The sequence below is a fragment of the Silene latifolia genome, chromosome 9 (genome assembly GCF_048544455.1).
Source record: "Silene latifolia isolate original U9 population chromosome 9, ASM4854445v1, whole genome shotgun sequence".
Classification (NCBI taxonomy): Eukaryota; Viridiplantae; Streptophyta; class Magnoliopsida; order Caryophyllales; family Caryophyllaceae; genus Silene; species Silene latifolia.
Genome location: NC_133534.1, coordinates 222968629 through 222985536, shown reverse-complemented (window position 1 = coordinate 222985536; position 16908 = coordinate 222968629). Strand labels below are relative to the sequence as shown.

The window sequence follows — 16908 nt, the reverse complement described above, 5'->3', positions numbered from 1 at the left end:
CAATTGTTTAAATGGATCACGTCTAATCCCTCACTAACCTCGTGTCGGGTTTGTGTCGTGTTTTCGGATCGTGTCAAATTTTTTTTTGGGTGCTTAAGAGGGGCGAAGCCTCGAAAGAAAACAACTACTTAACTAGGAACAATACGGGAAAAAGCGACCTCCAGTAAATCTTCTCTAAGAATCGAGCGAAGGCCTTCTGGTGGAGTATCAATGAATGACGTAGCAGTAGAGGAATAAACTCTCGCATTCGCTAGTCAGTCTTCTGCTCTATTTGCTTCTCGAAACACATAATTGATATGAACCGTCCAACCATCCATCCCAATAAGCTTTCGGATTGTGTCAATGGTTGTCACCTTTACTTAAAGGAGTGGGAAACGTAGAGATCGAGATTGGTGTTATGTTTAATGGGCTTTTGGCCTTTTACTCCGCAGGTTTAAATGTTAAAACCATTGTTATCAGTCCCTCAATTCCATAATCCATTTCCATTTTAACATCCCGACTTGATTAGGGCATTCTGTGTCTCCGCCGTTGCGCTTTCCATTGCTGCACGTCTGCACGACCATGGTCATTTCCTTATGTTTTCCTCATTTGCGCACCACCTGTTCTACGATATGCCTAGTCGACCATCCTCACCATTTTCTCCCTTCGTAGCTTGTTTATTTAATGGTAAGCTCTCCTGTTATAAATCCATTTTGTTGTATATGGTTATTAATTATTATATCGTTTTATGCCAATTTATGAATTCATTTTGAATTGTTGTGTTGTTGCCAATTTGTCGTTATCGTTGTTGCTGTATCGTTGTCGGATTTAGCAACTGCTCTACTACTGGAATTCGTGACTAAAGAAGGGACTTGTAAGCTGGTTATGATTTCGGACATAGACGTACCAACAGTTTTCATTGATATTATTCACAAATACATTTTCAGAGTCTGATATTAGGTTTTATATTGCCATTATCGATAATTAGGTTATTAATAATTTGGGATACATGATTTATTTTTCTCGGACGCAGTTAGACGTGCATCTCTTAGTGTCAAACGTGAGATACTTTATCAATATTTTCTCATGTCTATGGGTTACTTGTGTCAAGTGTGCAGTGTTGGTACTTTACATAGCTACCCAGTATGTTCCACCTTCTAAGAATGTGACCCGTACTGAAGTGGCGATCCGAATTGGATTTTTTTTAAGAGCATGTAATTCCAATTTTTTGGGCCTCATCAAGTAATTAATGAGAAAATCATTTTACGCTTGTTTACTTGGAGGCATTTTATGCTTGGCATTGTTTTTCACCGATATTGCTATATGACGAATTATTAAAACCCGCTTCTTCTTGTTGCTGTATGCTACTATGCTCCACTCTTAATGGACTGGTAAGCTGCTAGCAAGTATTGCTGATTGTGTTAACAGCCCACTCCAAATGCTTCTGTAATGCTGTTAATTTGAGGTGCAATATTGATTTTTACTAGGTGTTAACATGTTCTCTGACCTTTTGTGGTAATGTCATCAATTTTGTCCCAAGGTTTTTTTCAATAGTATTGAGATAAGAACTTTATCATCCTTATCGGGATGCATGATTTGGCTTTTTCATCGTTGCCATTGGTTTCTTGTGGCAAAAGATTGCAAGTCTGCAATTAATTCATTTAGATGACCAAACAGGTCCTTCCAACAATGCCGTCATTTGTCCAAGTCTGAGGGTAGGTGAAGCTTTCTATCAAAGGTGATGATTAAACATCGCTTGTGATGAAAAAGGCCAACAATAGGATTCAGCATACAAAGATTTGGTCACTTTTTGGGAACCGACAAACTCACAAGGCCATGAGATTGCCGCTTCGGTACGCGTCCGTCTGCCTTTTCAGTAGTAAATTGATGCCTTCGGTATGTACCTTACATGTTTATTTTCTCAGCTTCTTGATGTTACCATTGTTGATCCTTAAACTGAGAATGTGTCAAGCCAGCTGTTTTTGGCTTGTGTACTTGAAAAGTATTTGACATTAACAATTCCTCAAATTGCACATTTGATGATGTGAGCAGTGCTACCCTTAGTAGTTTTGGAAAAGAGGCTGTATATGTTAGACCCTGTATCCAAATTTCCGAAATTATTTGATATTTAAAATAAGCACCCTTTGATCATTTCCTTTTAGCCCCATTTTTTTATTTTTTTGTGAGGAGAAATTCGGAAAGTCAAGCTAAATTGAAAAATGGAATGAGCAAAGAGGTTGGGCAGTTTTAAAGAGTTGTATTATAGATTTTTAATTGATAACTTTTGGCAAAACATTATTTATCCTAAACTTGGCTGTCTTAGTAAGGTAGTATCTATAATTCACACTATTTTATTATTTTATTAAAAATGGTGGCTGTGACGATACAAAATGGAGCTACAAACAGTAGTCTTCCAGACGTTGGAGAAACAAGAGGAGGGGTTGTTTGTCACTGGCTTGGCAGCAGCAAGCCTATGTGCTATGCTTGCTACGCCGCCGTGGTATTAACCTAGTACCCTGTGTCTTCTTATGTCTGATCAAAGGCGAATCTGAGCCTCTCTTTGATTAAAGATGATTTCACTACTTGTAGCATTACTTATATTGAATCTAATGTATGAGTAACTACTACAAAGTGAAACACCGTATTCGTTTTCCATCACTATATCAGGACTTCATTGTTTGGAACATGGAACATTAGTATTTCGAACAACACTATCAAAGCATTAATCCCAAAATGATTCGAGGTCGGCTATTCTTTTCCGTCAATGGAACCATTGAAGCGATTGATTATATGATTAGAGCTTTAACTGAAGCGAGGATCATTTAGTCCATCCAAAATTGGCTTATCATTGAATTAAAATGACATATATCGGCCGTGATGATTCAAAATGTGGCTAGAATTAGTAGTCACCAGGCGTTGAAGAAACAGAGTGCAGTGTTCTTTGTCATTGGCTAGGCAGCGGCAAACCCATGAGGTTTGCTTGCTTTGCCGCCATGGTAATAACCTTAGTACCCTGTATATCTCATGCTTGATAAAAGGCGAATCTGAGCCTATTTCTTTAAAGAAAAGATTGCGCTATACCAATGTTTCATCACTAGTGAGTTTCGTTTGTGGCGGTGTCCAATGGGAAACCGATCCAAATCCCATGTGTTCCTCCATTCAATTCTAGGGTTAATAGTCTCAGCATATAATACTGTCTTGTGAAAGAAAGTTATTTCACTCATTTCAGGTTTTGTGTCAAAATGATATACGGCTGTTGTGATGATTCAGAATGTGGCTACAATTAGGCCATGTTCTTTTGGACTTAATTGGAGCTCACTTCACTTCAGTTTTGTTCAAATATTCAGTTTAGTTTAGTTCATTTCATTACAGATTTTCGATCCAAAAGAATAGGTCCTTAATAGTCACCATGCGCTGGAGAAACAGAATGCAATGTTACTTATCATTGGCTAGGCAGCAGTAGGCCCTTGGGGTTTGCTTGCTTTGCCGCCATGGTAAGAATCTAATACCATGTATCTCATGGTGGTCTCACTTATCAATCCAATTCCTCCATTTTTTTTTAGTGAAATGTGAAAATTATATTAATAATTAAGCAGATGTAAGTATAAAATCACCATTACAAGCAAGCATTAGCTACATTTTTCCTTGACTGATACTAAGTATTACATCCATGGTGTCCATAGCATACGTTGAAATTTTGATGTCCACTTCCAGTCTTGTCCTCTCCCCTTCACCATATCTTGGGACAGTTTTAACCGTATAAGCAGGATGAAGTAACTTGCTCTCCAGTCTGCAGATGTTTCGAGCCATCCAAATCTGGTAAATCATTGCCATAGCAGCAGCTATAACAATCTTCTTCTTCATCAAAGACCTGCATCTCCACACACAGCACCATTCCATAATCCCTGTACTAGGTAAATCAGCCTCCAACCAGGCAGCCAAAAGTTTCCAGCAGCTGGAACTAAACCTGCAACCATACAACAGGTGACTATGATCCTCAAGATGTTCCATACACATATCACAATTGCCCTCAGTTATGATGCCAAATCTGATCAGTCTGTCCTTTGTCATCAATCTACATTGAACAGCCAACCAGCCTATAAATGAATGCTTGGGAATATTGAGCCTGTTCCATATAACAGGGTACCAAGATACTTTAGTTTGATCTCCCTGCAGCCAAGTATACCCCACAGAAACATTATATATCCCTGTGTTTGTACTCCATTTCCCATTACAGTAAGCAGGCCTGATCCTTGACCTGGCAAATTTTCCTCCATTATATTTTAGGGTTAATGGTTTGGTTGCATATGAGCCGTCTTGTAAAAGTTTGTTGTGTTTAATTCATTTCAGATTTTTGATGCAATGTTATGTTTATCACTTAACTATATTTGAACTTAAATGGGCAATGTTTAGGTGGAAAGTTTCATTGAAAAAATTTTCCGTGAGTGTCCTTTAACTAGTTTACTTTTCTTTGCTCATATGCTTCCCAGTGTCGCTTTACTTGTATGAACTAAGTTTATCATTTTAGGTATTTCGGTAACACAATCCCCTGATACGATAATTTGAGCTTTAAGGCTTTGATTAAGTTTTTCACCTTTCCCTCATGTATAGTATTAAGATTTTGCTGTAGATCTATGAATTCTAAGCAATTGAGTTTAGCTCATAGGACTACCTTGAGATCTAGAAGTTCTTATTGGTTTAGTACTCCGTATGTGTTGTGTGAATGGATGTGTATTCAAGGGGTAAGTCCTTGATCATTCAACATGAATTTGTGACAATTATTAGCCAAGCTTGTTTTAAACTTGTAATTGTGTTCTGCTTGTTTGGGTGTTGGTTTTGTTTTATGACAAACAAAATGACGAATGAGGTCCATCTTCTCATTCTTAATTCACTCAACAGCTCTGGTGCATATCACATTTGCCTCAGACATTTGACTATTTTTTTAGACGGTTCTACAAATGTTTGGCTAGTTATTGTGAAATAGTCTCCCAAGGGTTTACGATATTTAGTACTCCGTATAGCATAGCTCCGGGGCATTATAAATATTGCCAATCTTGTAAATTTGTTGAAAATAGAAAACGTTACAAATACAAATTTTATGGATGAAAGGGAACCTAGATTCAATAATATTTGGTACTTCCTAGTTCCTCCCAACGTTTTTGAAATTTTAAAACTGTTCTTCATTTGTTTTGAATGCAAATATTTAGAGCACAAATTCTTATTCAAGTCGGACATATCCGTCTTAACCATAAGACGGTCAAGTATCGCATCCCATCAATGCAAGTGAGGTTTTATTTGTCCCATTTTGTTAAGACGGATATATTCGTCTCAAGGAAGACCTATTGAAGTATTAAGAGAAGTAAGTTAGTGGTTGGTGGACTTGGTGAAATTGGCTGACTAAGCCTGAATAACCTGACACACTCATAATAGACTCATATTTAACCCCAATTTTGAATTGAGCTTGTCCTATCCGACCGGTCGCAAATCTCGTTATCTAATGAGTAATTTGGTCATCCATGTCCATTATTATTCACTTGTTATCCATTAACAACCACCAATGAAGGGAGTAAACATTTGCGACCGGTCGACTTGTGGCGGTGGAGGCTGACGAGTGATGACTACAGCCATTGAGACATGAGAGAAACCACGAGCTTTTAGCGTGAAATTTATAGTCGTAAAATGACTCTTCTGTTGTAAACACAAAGTCAAGGTGAAAATCTCACCTCCGGGATTTACTCCACCGTCCTCCCATAAGTCTACATTTACTACAATAAATATGGCAAATGTCTTTCGTGCATTTAATGTATACACACCGTATTACGTTGTATAAATACCGTACTCGATGAATGAGAAAACACACAACTTTCACTCTCAATCTTTCACTCTCAATCGTAATCTTTAACACGTTATCAGCACGAGCTTGCTCCGAATTCGCAAGGTATCATTTTCAAAATACTCGTAATAATTTAGCTCTTAGAAAAAATTTTTTCAAACAATTATATTACTAAATAATATTTTTAACATGGATCAACAATGTCATGGGACATCACTATTTTAAGTTATATCTCAAATTCTAACATATATTTGATCACCGAACCTACTAATGACTTACCTATAAATATCCATGTTGCTTGCCCGCAACCGCAACCACAACCACAACCACAACCACAACCGAGTGAACCATCGGTTGTTGCTCCACTTAATCAACACTTATCAAAACCGATCCGAACCAACCTCAATAGTCAAGTAGACAGAGAAACCAAAAAATGTCACAAAACCCGACAATTTTTTCCCGAGAATATAGCGGGAACGTCTCGCTTGAAGAGACCAAGAGACGAACAAGTGTCCTCAGAGTCAACCGAATCAACCGACTCCATCCGCGAAAAACGCCCCAATACTAATATTATTACTGAACCATCTACCCCAGCCGACGGCCTCTTAGGGCCACCTAGGCCGGCAACATCGGCCGAGAAACGTCAGATAACGACCACCATGTCAATCGTCTGCAAGTTTTTTTTTAAAATCGTTAGCCATGGTAGTAAAATATTTTATTTTATTTTTGATGATATTATGAAGGTTGTTATTTAATAGAGCTTTTGGAATGAAGCATTTTTTTTTTGTCTCTCAAAGAACAACGAGAGACTTGGAAAAATGTAGAAATGAGGAAGAGAAAAAAATTGTCAGTGGTAGTATAGTAGCAAAAGTCATAGTTAGGTGTAGCAAAAGTCATAGTTAGGTGTAGCAAAAGTCAAGTTTGTTGGGTATAATAAGTATAATATAAGTATAATAATTTGAAAATAGAAGTTGTAATTGCATGTCTAAGATAGTATTAATATCATATGTAGTATGCATTAAGAGCCTAATATCCTTCCATATGTATTACATCTTGTTTCTAATTTTATTTGAATATCTCATTGATAATCGTAAACATTTTCTTTAAGTTTAATATTTTTTTTTCCTTTAATATTATCACTATTACCACCGACACTACAGTATTTTTAACCCCTATAAAACCCTTATAAACTCTATCATTTTACTCACTTCTTCTCTTATCCAAAATCACGAGAAAAAAAAATGGATAATAATAAGGATACAATACCCGAAGACGAGCGCATGCGCTCTATTAAGAAAAATCTTCGTGAGTTAGAAACCCGGCTTAGTTGGTTAATGATAATAATAATTGTATTAGTTGCCCTTTTCGCTATGTTTTTAGCTCATATTATGAATAATAAGTAAGTTTTATGCATATTTAGCTCTTGTTACTTATTGTTATTTATGCTTTTATATTAATTTTATTGTAATCTTTTGATTAAGCTGAATTATCTTCCTTTAAATAATCTTAATCTATGACCAATTTGAATTATAATAAATGAATAACAAGACCACTAACCGCAATAAGGTAATAATGTTGAATTAATTAAGGGAAAAAAAAACTTGAACATAACTATTCTTGTTTTCTAACAGATTTTTTTTTTTTTTTTTTTTTTTTTTTTTTTTTTACGTTACATAGAAAAATGTCTCACATTGCCAAAAGAGACTTCGATATTCTTGATTTATCTGGGCAGAAATTCCTGCTATGGAAAGACGATGTCATAGCCCATTTGGGAGCCAAGGGCCTCGATCATACTGTTGAGGTAGGTAATTTTGGTACCTACCAAGAAAAGCAACAGGCTCATATATTTATACGACATCATATGGATGAAGGGCTAAAAAATGAGTATTTGCGAATAAGAGACCCTTCTGAATTATGGACTCGCCTTGAGGAAAGGTTTGGACATCAACAGTATCTCCTACTCCCTAAACTTCGCCATGAATGGGAAAACTTACGTTTCCAAGATTTTACTTCGGTAAACGAATATAATTCGGCCCTATTTCGCATTGCCTCACAATTGGAGTATTGTGGTCATGAAGTTAGCGACTTCACTAAAATCGAGAAAACATTCTCAACTATGGGCAAACGCAATATTGATTTTCAAAGACAAATAAGGCAAAGCAAAATTGAAAAATTCACTGACCTTATTGCAATACTTTTAGTCGCTGAACAAAATGACAATGTTTTGTTAAAAAACGACAATTTGAGGCCAAGTGGATCTATTGCAATACCTGAGGCAAATTTTGTTGCTAGAAGTGGGCGTGGACGGATCAATAAGCGAGGATGCGGTAGAGGACGTGGTTACGGCCTAAGTAGAGGTCAAAATACGTTTAAAAAACCACATTACGGAAAGCGGAAGGCTTATCCCGAAAATATTGAAAAACCTAGAACTACTTGTAATAAGTGTGGTCTAGGAGGACACTGGGCTCGCGCGTGTCGCACGCCAAAACACTTTGTCGACCTCTACCAGGCATCCATCAGGCAAAAGAATAAAAGGCCTGAGGCACATTTTATTACTGATGCCATACCATTAACATCCAATATGCCTAAATCAAACATGGTTGAGACTGACATGCTTGAATCAGACATGATCGAAACGGCAAACTACTTTCTGGATGATGGCGCCGGGAGTAGTGGATTCAATATGACATCTACTATGTAGAAAATATGTTACCTATATTTTAAATCTTACTATGCATCCATGTTTAATATGCTTTTATTTCTTACCTCAAATAATGTAATATACTAGTTTCCATTTTCATTGCATCCTAAACATAATTATCAAACAATATTAATAGTCTTTATTTTAATGTTTTAGATATGACAACCGATGCGAGAAGCATGCTTAATAGATAGCAAAGACAACTCACACTATCTTGAAACAAAAAAATATTTCACAGAATTAATGTCAATTAAAGCATATGTGAATACTATATGCGGCAACGCTGAAATAATTGAAGGTTGTGGAAAAGCTATCATCGTACTCCCAATGGGAACAAGCATAACAATACATAAAGCGCTATACTCGAGCAAGTCACAACGAAACCTGATCAGTTTCAAAGATATGCGACAAAATGGTTATCATATTGAAACCATGACAGAAAATTCTAAAGAATACTTATGCCTAACAATAAGAAAATTGGGCAAGAAATGCATATCTGAGAAAATGCCATCATACTCTTCCGTTTTATATTATACACATATAAATCCCATTATAACTAGCATGATGTCATCAACAAAAATAAATGATAAGACCGCATTCACTTTGTGGCATGATAGGTTAGGTCATCCAGGACCTGGCATGATGACAAAAATTATTGAAAGTTCACTGGGACACCCTTTAAAGAATGTCAGAGTAATAAAATCTAGTGATTTTCCTTGCAGTGCATGTTCACTGGGAAAATTTATTACAAGACCATCGACAAGCAAAATTAAGAATGAATCACCGGGATTCCTTGAAAGGATTCAAGGTGATATATGTGGCCCAATTAACCCACAATGTGGACCATTTCGATATTTTATGGTACTAATTGACGCATCTACGAGATGGTCATATGTAACCCTTCTTTCCACAAGGAATTTTGCTCTTGCGAAATTACTTGCTCAGATAATCAGACTACGAACGCAATTTCCAGATCAGAATATTAAGAAAATTCGTCTGGATAATGCGGGAGAGTTTACTTCTCAAGCATTTAATGAGTATTGTATGTCAATTGGCATAGATGTTGAACACCCAGTAGCACACGTCCATACACAAAATGGACTGGCCGAGGCAATGATAAAAAGATTGCGAAAAAACACTAGGCCGCTACTAATGAAATCAAAATTACCAACATCGGCATGGGGACATGCTATTTTACATCGAAACCTTAACCCGGTTAAGGCCTACGCATATCATAAATTTTCCCCTTACAACTCGTAACGGACACCCACCAAATATATCACATTTAAGAACATTTGGTTGCTCTGTTTTTGTACCAATTGCTCCACCCCAAAGGACTAAAATGGGTCCACAACGAAGACTGGGTATATATGTTGGATTCATTTCTCCAAGTATTATTAAATACCTTGAACCTATGACTGGAGATTTATTCACGGCACGATTTGCCGATTGTCATTTTGACGAACATACATTCCCAGTCTTAGGGGGAGAAAGGAAAGTGGACCAACGACCAAAAGAAATTACATGGAATGCAGATTCATTATTATACCCTGATCCAAGAAATGGTTTTTGTAATCAAGAAGTACAAAAGATAATTCATTTGCAAAGTGTTGCTAATCAATTACCTGATGCATTTACAAACTCTAAAGGGGTCACAAAGTCTCATATTCCAGCAGCAAATGCGCCTACCAGAATTGACATTCCTATAGAAAACTCTGACAAGTCAACATCAGAACAATCTATGGTACGTAGGAAACGTGGGAGGCCACCGGGCTCAAAGGATCTCAAACCTAGAAAATCGAAGAAACAAAAGGAAATATCATGTGATAAAGATAGTGAAGAAGAAACACTACTAGAGTTACCGAGAGATCAAACTTTGGAAAATGTAAATGATGACAACCAAGAAATCTCAATGAATTATGTTCATACGGGAATTGAATATAACCGAGTAGAAGTCAATATCGACGAAATATTTGTATGCTCCATCGCAACAGAAATCATGACAGACAAAAATGATATTGAGCCAAAATCTGTTAACGAGTGTGGTCAAAGACACGACTGGCCAAAATGGGAGGAAGCAATAAAAGCAGAATTGAAGTCTTTTGAGAAAAGAGAAGTTTTTGGCCCGATAATACAAACACCAAAGAATGTAAAACCGGTAGGGCATAAATGGGTCTTCATCAGGAAACGAAATGAGAAAAATGAAATTGTAAGATATAAAGCAAGACTTGTTGCACAAGGGTTCTCGCAAATGCCAGGAGTTGATTATGATGAGACATATTCTCCTGTAGTTGATGCAACAACTCTAAGATTCCTAACTGGCCTTGCAGTATCAAAGGGATTATACATGCGCCTTATGGATGTCGTGACTGCATATTTATATGGGTCACTTGACACTGATATATACATGAAAATCCCAGATGGAGTGAAAATGCCCAACGATTACAACTCTAAACTACCTCGGGAGATGTTTTGTATCAAACTGCAAAAGTCTTTATATGGATTAAAGCAGTCAGGGCGAATGTGGTATAATCGTCTGAAAGAATATCTTGTGAAAGAAGGTTACAAAAATGATCCCATTAGTCCATGCGTTTTTATTAGGAAAACATGTAATGAATTCACAATCATTGCGGTGTATGTCGATGATTTAAACATCATTGGAACTCAAAGGAGCTTGAAGTCACGGCAAAATATCTAATGAAAGAATTCGAGATGAAAGATCTCGGACGAACAAAATTCTGCCTTGGACTACAAATCGAGCATCTTAAGAATGGAGTTCTTATTCACCAAGAAAATTACACCCAAAGAGTCATACAAAGATTTGGAATGGCTAGATCACATCCACTTAGTTCTCCAATGGTTGTTCGCTCTCTTAGTGTTGAAAAGGACGAATTTAGGTCAAGAGAAGCCAACGAAGATATCCTAGGACCAGAAGAACCATATCTTAGTGCAATAGGTGCATTAATGTATTTGGCAAATAATACTCGACCAGATATAGCATTTTCGGTTAACTTACTAGCAAGGTTTAGTGCATCACCAACTAAAAAACATTGGAATGGAGTTAAACACTTGTGATGGGGCATATTCTGCACCCGCTGACCGAGTCAACATATTGAGTAAGGTCAAAGATATCCACAGCAAGTCAACGACTTAGACAGCCTAACCGACGCAGCCTGTCGGCCTGTCTCTTGTGCCTCGGCTGGGACAACTAGCCAGCCGGGGCACATATCCGCGTACTCATATCCAAGACCCCTCGGCATGGAGTCAACAGGGCCCGCCGGCCTGCCATGGGTCCCTCGGCCGAGGGTAGATCAGTCTTTCCACCTGCTAGCCACTTGGCCACTACGTGACAAAAGGTGAAAGTCTATAAATACTCCTCAATCCTCATTGAGGAAAGGATCCACAATCTAACCTAAAAACTCACTATTCATCTGGTATAATCTCCCTTATCTCTCTACTATATACTTTGTCAAGTAACATACAACTTAATCCCTTTAAGTTCACTGACTTGAGCGTCGGAGTGAGTACGCTCGGTGCAAAGCCGAGCCCTCAGTTTGTTCATCGTTTCAGGAGAGACCGAGAGGAAGAGTCAAGGCAAGGAAAGACATCCATTCACCAAGCTTGCGTGGTAAACAACACTGCTCTGGAATTACACCCAGAACAATTGGCGCCGTCTGTGGGGACTGATACTAGAAGCTAGTCAAATCTCTTACAAAAAAAAATAAACACAAAACCCACCCAACAAGCTAAGAAGATGTCGAAATAACCAGAGATGGTGCTCGTGGAAAATGAATTCTACCAAGATGACACATTCCACAACTCAAAATCGGCGATCCCCCCGGTCGTATCACCGATACGACGAACGGGATGCCAAAGGAACAAGATACACCGCTGCCCGCCGACCAAGTCACTATCATGGGACATGTGGTTGATGCAGCTAAACTGAAGCTACTCCTGGAACTAATGGGTAGCACGCCGACTCACACTGTCACAACGACAAGAGCGGCGGCGCCCCACAGAGATCGGGTCCAAAAAGTGACTCCGAGAAACTTGAACGAAGCATTGGAGGAAGCTGACCATGTCAAGACGCCGGGGGAGCCCAGAGTGCAAGTGGTAGACCTGAGTCCTTCCCGCACTCGCGGGAGGACAATGTCGCCGCAGCACCGACGAGGCCTGCCCCAGAGGAGTGAAAGAAGTCCGACTCACCAGAGTCGGAGAAGAAGTCCGACTCACCAGAGTCGGAGAAGAAGCCCGACTCACCAGAGTCGGAGAAGGAGCCCTTCCCACCACGGGGAGAGGAGCCGGACTAAGGATGCGAGGAGCCGATCGCCGCGTGTCATTCGACACGTGGTCAGACAGCCCCTCAACCCCTATGTCCTAGAGGTCCCGGTGCCGACTAAGCTAAAGTTGCCGCCCATATCATACAAAGGAGAAAGCGACCCAACCGACCATGCCGAGGCTTTCGAGTCTTACATGTCGGTATGGGAGCAGCCCGATGAAGTTTGGTGCCGAGTCTTCCCAACGACTCTGCATGGGATGGCACAAAGTTGGTACAAGGGGCTACCCAATGGGTCGATATACTGTTATGGCGACCTAAGGGACATATTTTTGGCCCAATATTCTTGCAATAAGAGAAGGGCCGTCGAGACATCGGATCTCCTGACTATCAAACAGGAGGGAGGCGAGTCTCTCCGAAGTTATGTGAAGAGGTTTGACGCCAAGGTTTAGCAGATTCGTGAGTGAGCAATGAACCGGCGGCCTTCGCATCGATGAAAGGCCTCCCAAGAGGGGACCTAAAAACGAGCTCATCAAGTGCGGAGGCTCGAACCTAGACTCCGCCAAGAAGATGGCCGACCAAGCCATAAAGGTGGAGGACTATCACAAAACTCAGGGTAGGCCCAGCCGAGGCCGGGCACTCAAAGAGTAAGAGCCGCCGGGAGGACAACCCGGATGAAGGACGCCGTGACAATAATAGGTCACGGTCTGACAAGTCCGCCAGGAAACAGAACTCGGCGGGCGCCGGGGGGAGTTCAGGACCGTACTACCAAAAGCGGTTCAATGGTCACACCCCCCTGGTCGTATCTGCCGCCGAGGTCTTATCCCTGAGCAAGAACGAGGGTCAGAAGTGGGAAAGGCCTCCCAAGGCGAGGGGGACGGTGACACGAGCCGATCTTGTGAGTACCACGGCCACACCGGTCACTTAATCGACAAATCGCCGGCATCCGAAGAATGCCATTGAAGAGCGATCCGGAAGGGGAGCCTCAAAGAAATATGATGCGGAGGCCAAAAGACTAATACCGGCGGCTCAAATAAAAAATACGTCTTTGAACGGATAGGAGTAATCCATGTTGTCATCGGGGGCAACGAGAACGGTGGGTTCGATCATGGGCACAAACGGCACCTGAACGAGCTATATCAGGCCATTAACTTTGTGCCCAAAACAGCGATCCCCGCTTCCAATATCCCCGATATGACTATTGGGAAGAAGGACTACGAGGGAGTCATCGCCCACAGACAAATGACCCACTTGTAGTCCACTTGGACATAGCCAACCACCTGTCAAGAGGTGCCCGATTGACACGGCGCCTACACGAACATTATGTTCGGGAGTGCTTTCTCAATCTCGGTCGAAGATTGAGGACTTGAGCCCCCGCACCAATCCATTGTCAGATTTTTCCGGGGCCGGCTGGTACCCACAGGGTCAATCGATCGGTGATGTTCGGCGAGGGGAATGCAGCTAAGAATGTCCTATCCGAGTTCGTGGTCATTGACGGCTCGTCCGCCTACAACGTTCTCATAGGCCGAGTTACTGCGAGCGAGGCCGATGCGATGTCCATCCGGCCACGACACCGATGTATGTCTCGGACCGGGGAAGCGCATAAGCTCGTCTCAAAGGACGAAAAGACGAAGTAGTCAACGTCCGGATATCCGCGAGGGTGCAACATGCAATCCCTCAAAGTGGCGAAGAAGTCGAGAGAGGGGAAAAGCCCATCCTTACAACCGGAGGGCGACCTCATGGATGCCACTGTCGGCATGGTCGAAGGAGCGGAGACCGAAGAAGTGGAAATTGACCCGGGCGCACCGTAATCGCGCTCAACTGGAGCCAAAATCGGGCCGCTCTCCTAGACTGCCGAGGAAGAACAAAGACGTCTTCGCTTACTCGGCGCCGAGATGCCGGCGTGAGCCGGAGGTAATTGTTCACAAGTGAACGTACTCTCCACCGCTCGCCCTGTCAAGCAGAAGATGAGGAACTCCTCGGCCAAGAAAGATGAGGCCATCAAAGCCGAGGTAGATAAATTACTAGCGGCGGGCTTTATCATGCCTTGTACTTATCCTGAGTGGTTAGCTAATGTTGTAATGGTGAAGAAATCATCGGGGCGTGGAGGATGTGTGTAGATTTTACCAATCTTAATAAAGTGTGCCCCAAAGATTGCTATCCCTTGCCTCGAATAGATAGTTTAATCGACGCCACGACAGCTACACTATCTTTGAGCCTCTGAACGCCTTCTCGGGGTATCATCAGGTATTCATGGCCGAAGAAGACATGCCTAAATGCGCATTCATCACCGGTAACGGCACATACATGTATAAAATGATGCCGTTCGGTTTGAAGAACGCAGCGCAACTTACACAAAGACTGGTGGACAAAGTGTTCCAAAATCAAAAAGGGCGAAACATTGAGGCTTACGTCGACGATGCTATTGTAAAAAGCAAGTCGACAAAGAGCACTTAGCCGATTTACACGAGACATTTTGTTCACTAAGGAAATACAAGATGAAACTTAACCCAATGAAATGCAACTTCGGTGTCCGGTCAGGTAAGTTCCTCGGCGTGCTTGTCAGCGCCAGGGGAATTGATGCCAATCCAGAGAAAGTCCAAGCAATCCTGGACCTGCCGGAGCCGAGGAATCGAAAAGAGGTTATGATGTTGGCCGGGAGGATGGCGGCTCTAGCCCGTTTTATCTCTCGGTCACCCACAAGAGCACCCCATTCTTCAAAGTGTTGAAGGGAAATAAAGACTTCAGTGGGGAGGAACAGAGCACGGCTTTCGAGCAACTCAAAGCTCATCTTCAAACTCTCCCAACCTTGTTCAGCCGATCTTTGGGGAGACGCTATATCTATACATAGCGATTACCTCGGCCACGGTCGGTCCGTGATCATCGAGAGAAGAAGACAAACAAAGAACACCCAATCTACTTTGTCACCATACATTGTTGCCCGCCGAAAGAAATTACCCGGCGATTGAAAAAGCGACCTTTCTTTGTCGTCGTTGCCGCAAGGAAACTGAAACCTTACTTCGACGCACATCCCGTGACGGTCTTAACCGACCAACCATTGGAGAAAGCACTGGAAAAATTTGAGCAATCCGGTAGGCTCATCAAATGGGCGATGAGCTATCCGCCGGCATTCAATACAAGCCGAGGCCCTCGATAAAGGGACAGCACTTGCGAGATTTTAACGGCGAGAGCACATATCAAGAAGAGCAAAACCCCGGAGTATGGGAAGTATACACCGACGGGTCCTCCACGGCGAACAGCTCAGGAGCCGGCATACTTATCATCAGCCCAAACGGGGACGAGTTTGAGTACGCCTTGAAATTTACCTTCTCGGCCTCAAACAACAAATCCGAATACGAGGCGGTGATAACCGGAGTCGAACTAGCTAGAGCGCCGGGGGAACACATCATTTTGAAAACAGATTCACTTTTAGTGGCTAATCAAATAGAGGAGAGTACGAGACTCGAGACGACGGGATGGTAAGATACCCGGAAAGGGTAAAAGGCGACACTTCAAAATTGAAATCTTTCCGTATACAATGCATTCCTGTGTCGAGAACAACCGAGCCGACGCTCTCTCAAATCTTGCCGTTCAACCATCAAGAATGTCGGTCGAACCGTCTTTGGTGGACATCGGGAATGCCAAAAGCATTGCGAGACCGTCGGCATGGTGGGCGACATAAAGGCCGAGACAACGTGGATGACTCCGATAATGAAGTACAAACCGATGAACGAATTACCGGAGGACCGCGATCTCTCACGAGAAGATAAAGAGGATCGCAGAAGGTACTTGGTGTTCGAAGGAGAACTATCTGAAGGTCCGTGATAAGACCACTTTTGAAATGTGTCGGCCCGGCCGACGCGGAGCTAATCTTGTGAAATTCACGAAGGCATCTGTGGTCATCACATGGGGGCAAGAACACTAGCCCATAAAGCTCTCCGAGCTGGCTACTTCTCGCCCACCATGCTTGAGGATTCCGAGCCAAAACCGAGAAAGTGCAACAACACAAATGCATGCTCCGCCGATACATGCATCTTCCCGAGACTGCCGCAGGTACTTAGTCCCCTTCCTTTTGCACAGTGGGGGATGGATTTACTAGGGCCATTTCCAACGGCGTCC

At 41.6% G+C, this 16908-nt stretch overlaps 1 long non-coding RNA gene across 2 annotated transcripts; it reads left to right on the top strand.

Moving 5' to 3' along the window:
• Window positions 1-228: 228 nt before the first annotated feature.
• Window positions 229-4405, top strand: LOC141600445 (uncharacterized). 2 transcript variants are annotated; one of them, XR_012524322.1, is made up of 3 exons: window positions 229-666; window positions 1657-1875; window positions 3769-4405. It is a non-coding gene; the product is annotated as an uncharacterized LOC141600445 (long non-coding RNA). The 2 variants fall into 2 exon arrangements; XR_012524321.1 differs by lacking the exon at window positions 3769-4405 and having other exon boundaries at window positions 1657-2130.
• The last annotated feature ends 12503 nt before the right edge of the window (window positions 4406-16908 follow it).